The sequence below is a fragment of the Rhinichthys klamathensis genome, unplaced genomic scaffold (genome assembly GCF_029890125.1).
Source record: "Rhinichthys klamathensis goyatoka isolate OS25496 unplaced genomic scaffold, OSU_Roscu_1.1 h1tg000069l_1, whole genome shotgun sequence".
Taxonomy (NCBI): domain Eukaryota; kingdom Metazoa; phylum Chordata; class Actinopteri; order Cypriniformes; family Leuciscidae; genus Rhinichthys; species Rhinichthys klamathensis.
The window spans coordinates 2,074,791-2,082,331 of NW_026606612.1; positions in this window are offsets into that span (position 1 = coordinate 2,074,791).

Genomic DNA, 7,541 nt, shown 5'->3' on the forward strand with positions numbered 1-7,541 from the left:
ATCATCATGGCCTCTTTTGCTAATGAAGAGATGTGAACACTGAGCTCTTTGACTTCTACAACAGTGTTAACTGCTGTCAATCTTTCTATAATTCACAGAGTTTGCGTGTAGGCCTACATTGCATTATTAGCCTACAGTCAGGCAGAGGTGGACAGTAACAAAGTACAGTCACTTGAGTAGCTACTGTACTTAAGTACACTTTTTGAGTATCTGTACTTTACTTAAGTATTATTTTTTTCTGGAAAATTTTTACTTTAACTTCACTACATTTAAAAGACAAATATCATACTTTTTACTCCACTACATTTCTGTCAAGGTCCTAGTAACGTCAGTCAGTGGATGATTTTGGTTGCAATGGTTGCATTTCGTGTTGACGTCAGAACCCGTCTCATGTTGGTTTCTGACGTCAACCTGATTTTCATTTTAAGGCGAGACACGGCAGGCAAAAACATAGTTTTTTTTTTTCACTGGTCAATTTTGAGATTTTGGGATATTTGTCTTCAATAACATGTCTTCTTTCAGACATTTAGGTCTTTATTTTACGACACTTTGTCTGTTTGCGTCTGTAGATTTCTCATAAATTCTTTAAAAGTTGGCGATCTAAATGATCCCTCTGATCCGCAATCGCGATCTGCACCCTGTCATCAAACACCGTTAAAGCTCTCTCTCGCCTGTATAATGTTGTCGGATCCAAATATGGTAATTTCCTTTTTATCAGCAACCAATCGTGAAAGTAAAAGGGCAATCTCATGGGCTGATGCTAAATCTTAAAGCCCGTTTTCTCAAAATGACCTTTCTCTCATACTCCAAGTCCGAAATCTCCACTTCGGTAGCACCTAGGGTGAATTGCCCTAATGTGGGACATTTTTTGCACTTCAGACTTCTGTGACATATTGCGATGTGTAGCCTAACCAAAACATTAAATCCACACCCAATAGCCTACCATTTTAAAAACCCCAGTATATGTCCTAATCAAATCAAAAGAGAAAATTCTGATAACCCATTCATAAGAGATATTATAGACATATTAGTGCTCTTATTGCAAGTTGTCTGAAATAATCTGCAGCTTCCTAATGTGGGACAGTTGTTTCCCCAATATGGGACACTGAAAAATCTATGATAAAAGACCAAACAAATCACATTGATACTGATACATGTAGAATAGTAAAATCTTATTTTATTTTAGATTCTCTCTTAAATCTTAGTTATTAATTTTCTTGGTTATGAATGGATGAAACATGTAAAATAACATTTTTTTTAGTTGTTTTATCCATTTCCAGTAAACCAGTATCACAATCCATAAACAAGACCATTATATCAGTTATCGTGATGAATTTGTAAAACACCTAAAAAATAAACAGAGAAACTTTGGACCAAAATAATTTGGTATAATTACAACTAAAAAATAAATGTACAATTGTTTCTGTTTCCTCTTTACAAAAACAGCATAGAAACCCCTTCTTTAAACTTACTGATAAAATCATTACATGGATAATATCTATTTATTATTTTAAAGTGAGTTTCTTTGACTTATTTATTAGGAATTACATATTTATTAATATCTGACCACAGATTCTGAAAAAAGGTCATGAAAATCCTGTTTCCATTTCATCAATGCCTTAGGTGAAACATTTTTTTCTTTAGTTAAGACTTGTCTAATATAAACATTATTAATATTTGTATTACATTAAAAAAAAAAATTTTAAACCACGCCCCACCACACATTTTTGACTCATTGAAGTACTGTCCCACATTAGGCTGATCATGCTGTCCCGGATTTGGAAACCACATTTCCTAATGTGGGACACTGGGAAATTTGATAAAAAAAATATAAAATATAGAGTTTATACAAATAAAGTTACACTATTTTTTGATGGACAAACATTTCATAAGCATATTAGGCTAGAAAGTAGCAGGATTGCTTTGTTTAAAATCTATTTAACTCCTTAACATCAAATTTGTTAAAACTCTATGTCATTAACCTTTGGATGGTTTTCACACAAGGTGTCTCCTGTTTGATGATTGCTCCACCCTCAAATATGATTGGACATTTGATAGGTCATGTGATTTTGATCACATGACACCACAGCTTTGTCTAACCCATAGTTTCACTGTCATTCATGTATTTATGGGGGACCTACAAACACTAGACATTAGGTGTCCCACATTAGGCAGTGTCCCACATTAGGGCAATTCACCCTATATACAGCAAACTTTCCAGTCTTGTACCTAGTTATATTATGAAGACATTTACTGAGGGATTTGTAAATATATTATTCCTAGCCTGATTTATATAACAAATTATTCCAAAAAACATGGCAAAAATAATTGTTTTAAGGCTATTGACAGTATATTCTGATTTACAGGATAACAAAAGTAGATATCCATAAATCCCACTGTAATTTTTTCCCATCTAATATGTGAACACAATGAAAAAAATTTTTTGAACCTGGCTTTTTTCAATAGCCTACTCAGATTTCATTTTTTGAAATATATGCAAATTAGTGCATATTTAATTAGATAATGCGTAATTCGCATATTTAAACATTAAATTACAGAAAACTTGTAATACATTTTTTTCTCATCTTAATGTAGATAATCAACTGGGAAAGTTTCATGGTGATATCTGCTAGTTAAAAAAATGACCCTATTCATCTGTAGTGTCTCGCCTTAACACGTCTGTCCAACGTTGGAGATTGACTTCAATCTGATGTTGGATTCTGACATCAACCTGATTTTCATTTTCAACGTTGGGTTTGTTCTTCTAAATGCTAATTTTGTTATTGTTTTGGAGGACACTAGCTTATAGATAACAGTAAGGCTAACATATTCATACTAAAAGCCAAAAAACTTTTCATAGAGACTTTAAATAGGGCACTATTTGAGGGAACACCAATTTTTTCTCAGTTTCTCACACAAACTGCTCGTTTCGTGTCTTAGGCCATCAACTTACAGTACCTTATGAATCCATGAAATTAGCCACTTGACAAGTTTGACTAGGCTTTCTTTAAAGTAAAATGAAAAAGATAAAAAAGATTTGGGGACAATCAATCAACATACTGTATGTAATCATATCAATTAAAATGTAATTAGGATAATTTTAAAACATAATACAATCTAATTACAAGTGCTTAATTTTTGGAATCTGATTACATAATTATTTTGGGTAAGTTACTAGTAATTAATTATAGCTACTAATGACATCTTCAACAGTGTAATTAGATTACTGTACTAATGACTCTTTTAAAAGTATCACATTACTTATTACTCTCTAAATCCCATATCAGCCTCGACCAGTTGAACAATACAAGACATGAAACTGCTCTTTTAACTATTTCAAATAAATAATGTAAAATTGCATAAATTATTCTTGTAGCCTACTGACCAAAGTATTTAAAGTGAGAAGGTTACATTAAAAACATAAATTTTAACATACATTTTTATATAGAATTTTGATGTTAAATCCACTGTTGTTCTATTGTGTTCTAGTCTATAAAGTAGCCTATTTAATGCAATTCCATCATCATTTACTATTGTTTCTTTTGGTTTAAAATTTCCATACAACTATATGATATTAAATATGACTTCACAATATAGGCTAAGCAGAATATTTAATATACAAACCAAAAATGTTTAGCATAAATTTTGTGTAACAAGGTTTAAAATTCAGGCAAGGAGGAGGGCGAACCCAGCGAACGTTCAACGTAACTTTAATCCACAAATAAACCCATAAAACAAAATGAAAGTAGAGGGTCCTTGCGTGTGGCTGGTCTCCAAGTACTAATTGATTATAATAGATTAAAGGGATAGTCCAACCCAAAAAAACCCAGTCATCATTTACTCACCCATTCAAAACCAGTATTACTGATTTTCTTTTGTGGAACACAAAAACAAGATATTCTGAAGAACATATAGGTACCAGTACAACCAATTTTGGTGCCAACTGACTTCAGTGAATGTGTGTGTATATATATATATATATATATATATATATATATATATATATATATATATATATATATATATATATATATATATATATGAGCAAAATACAGCATCTATTCATTCTTGGAGACTATATTGATTCCCAAACAGGTGTATGTAGATTTTGATGTTGCTTTGTTAAAGCTTTAAACAAATTAAACAAAAATTTGTGACAGAAACAAAATGTGCATTTACGGCACATTTATATGATATAATATGAGAAAACAGAAAAACGTGAGGTTTGGTGCTGATAAAAGGAACTTGACCATTACTGATGGGGCTTTGGAGGCTGGAAAACACTGGCTACATGCAAAATAATCAAAAATTAAGAATGGCACAGAATACTCGCACCAGGCTACAGTATATACTGTGTATTAGGCTACATATACATTTGCAGAGGTTTATTTCAGGCATTGTTGTTGACACACTGCAGTAGTCATCTGTATTGACAACTATTATCCGCTCATTGTTTGCTCTGCTGTGTCTATCTGAATGTCTGTAATCAATCGGGCAAAACAGCTCAGATAATTTATTTATTACACAAACTATGCATTGTTTTGAATATGTATGTGGACTGCTTAACATTGAAATTTGAAATAATACATTAAAACAAGTTGCGTTTTGAGGAGCGTGCACTAAAAGTTTTCAGTTCCACACGTTTGTGCGTTGTCTCAAGGACATGCCAACAATAGGGGGAAATATCATGAATATTATTTGTACAGTATACTGCACCCAGAACGGTTTTTCGCAGGAACTGAATATTACACAACACCGGCCTCGCTCCATTCCCACAGCTTTCGGCCACGCCCTGCTTGCCGCCCTGCTTGCCGCCCTGCTTGTTTTTTCTTTTCTTTCAAAATTCACTCGAACTTTGGGACTGAAAATAAGTTCCAGTGAATTATAACCTGTACATCTGCAGTGTTCTTTCCTCTGTCATCTAAACTGTTTGTAAATCTTGGCTGGCGGGAGAATAACAGCACGTTATCTGTGAGATGCACAGCTGTTGACCCATCTGCTGTGTGACAGAGAGGTCTGTTAGGAAAATATGAATGACAATGTGAAGTCATTATGTGTGGTTAATATGCACTGGTCTGAGACCAGCCCCACCAAAACCAAACACACTGAAATTCATTACTGGAAAAAGGACCAGTAGGTTTTTGTCTTAGATCATAATAAGTAAATGCAGGGGGTCCCACCATCAAATCTAAAATAATATGGTCACACTGACACACTGGTAAAATTATTTTGTATTAGGCTATTTTATGTGGATAACACTGGCTATTTTAGGGATAATGTTTTAAAATTAAAGGTGCTCTATGTAACTTTTCTACTAAAATGAATCCTTTTTTTATTGCCTGTGTGTGAAGGGGTTGTAATCACACATTAAAATGATCCACTTGTCGAGTTTTGCTATTACCTCTGAAGGCCAGTATTCCTATTTCTATGTGAAGTCTCCGGGTCGGATTTACCGCGAAATCCAACGGATTTAGTGGACTAGTGCATGCGCGCTCCCGAGCCTCTCTCCTTATATACAGTCTATTGTAGACGGTCAGGGAGTTACGTCCGGTTAAAGGCGCACGTTTTTCGGCTTATATCTCAGTCAATCTTTGATCAATATTCCCAAGACTCTAATCGTTCGTAGTGCTGGACGGGGCCTTTCGAACGAGCTCACCCCCGAGGTCCAACTCGCCCGGCTCCCCGAGTTATAGCCGTTCGAAATCGGGGGTCCCAGCGAACGGCGATCCGGTAGGGGGCATCCCCGAGGCCCGGCACTCTAGCGTTCGGGCAAGGGTTCCCCTGGGACCTCCTCCCCCGAATTTGAGCTCTCTGGGTCTTTGCGTTCCAGAGATACGAGCGATTTTCTTCTGAGATCGTGACGTCACCGGCGTCCGCAATTTTGCAGCGCGCCCGATGGTTTTCTGCTAATATCTCCGCGAAAACACCACCAAAAACTATGGAACTTATATGGTTTTCTTCTTTGAAAAACTGGAATTAAAATGAAACCCACTGGAATTTGGCCAATGTATTTTCACTCTTTTGTAAGATTATACATATAATGAAAAAAGAATGAGTAAAATCTCCCAGAGAAAATGTTCTTTAAACATGAATCCACTAAATCCAGACTCTGTTTGTGTTCTTTAGAGCCTAGATAGTTTACAAATTCTGTCATGATCTCAACCTCATGTGACTCCAAATCTTTCTCTATTCTGTAGAAGAAAAAATAAGTTTTTTTTTTTTTTTTTTTAGGGAAATTATTGGAGTCCAATGTTATTTTGGTATCACTTTACAATAAGGTTTCATTAGTTAACATTAGTTACCTACTTTAGGTAACATGAACTAAGAATGAACAATACTTCTACAGAATTTATTAATCTTAGTTGATGTTAATTTCAACATCTACTTAATATACATTATTAAAATCAAGTTGTCTTTGTTAACATTAGTTAATGCACTGTGAACTATCATAAACAAACAAAGAACAATTGCATTTTTATTAACAAAGATTAATAAATACTGTAACAAATGATTTGCTCATTATTAGGTATAATACATTCTCTAATGTTAACAAATTATACCTTATTGTAAAGTGTTACTGTTATTTTTAAAACCATTGACTTTTAATGTAGCTATACAGACAAAAATAGTTGAATAATGATTCACTTTTGGGTGAACTAACCCATTAAAGCTAAAATGTGTATACATATTTTAACATTAAGAATTACACAAATTTCCTTTAAAGTCAGCATGAAACGGAAGTTGAGAGAGTCTTTTCTTCCCTATTGTGACGTAGCCGCGTTCCAATTCAGAGGCTGCATCTTACGAAGGCCGCATTCGAAGGCAGTTTGCGTCACCGTGCGCGACGAAGGCTGTCCCAATTCGAAGGCTCCTTCAAATGCGGATCCTTGCCTACTCCAGAATTCATGCCAGTGACGACAGGATTTTTTTCAGAGAAATTGCTGAATTACACTTTTAAACGCAAGTATTGAGTTTCAGCTTACTCAAATATCTAATGATACAAATGTAAAAATAAAAACTTTAAAGTGGTACAAATGTTGACATACAGTATCCTACTAAGATGAGATTATAGTTTATGCTCTTTATTATATACAGAAATGGACCATGGTGAACATATTTAGACAGTTTGTGAACCCTGTTTTGTTTTAGTTTGATATAACTTTCAAAAAAGTCCCGAACAAACGTTACTGTAACTCATCAACAGCAGCTGTCACAGTTGCTACGCAACAAGAACAATCTTTTGTATGCTAGAGCATTTAACAACACTCGGTCTGACCTTCGAAGGCGTGGCCTTTGAAGTCCAATGCCTTTGAAGTCCAATACCTTGGAAGGATGCAGCCTCTGAATTGCGGCAGCCTATATCTGAGTGAAAGTTTCTCGAACAAGGAAAAAATGTAGGGCGGGACTTGATTTTTCCATGTTGAATTGTTTGGATGGTTGGATCGTTGTGGTTTGCTATTGCTGTGATGTCATGTGAGTGACAGGTTGTCCCACCCTCGAGCCAGTAAACACGTCATCAGAGAAGAGAAGAGATAGCGCTG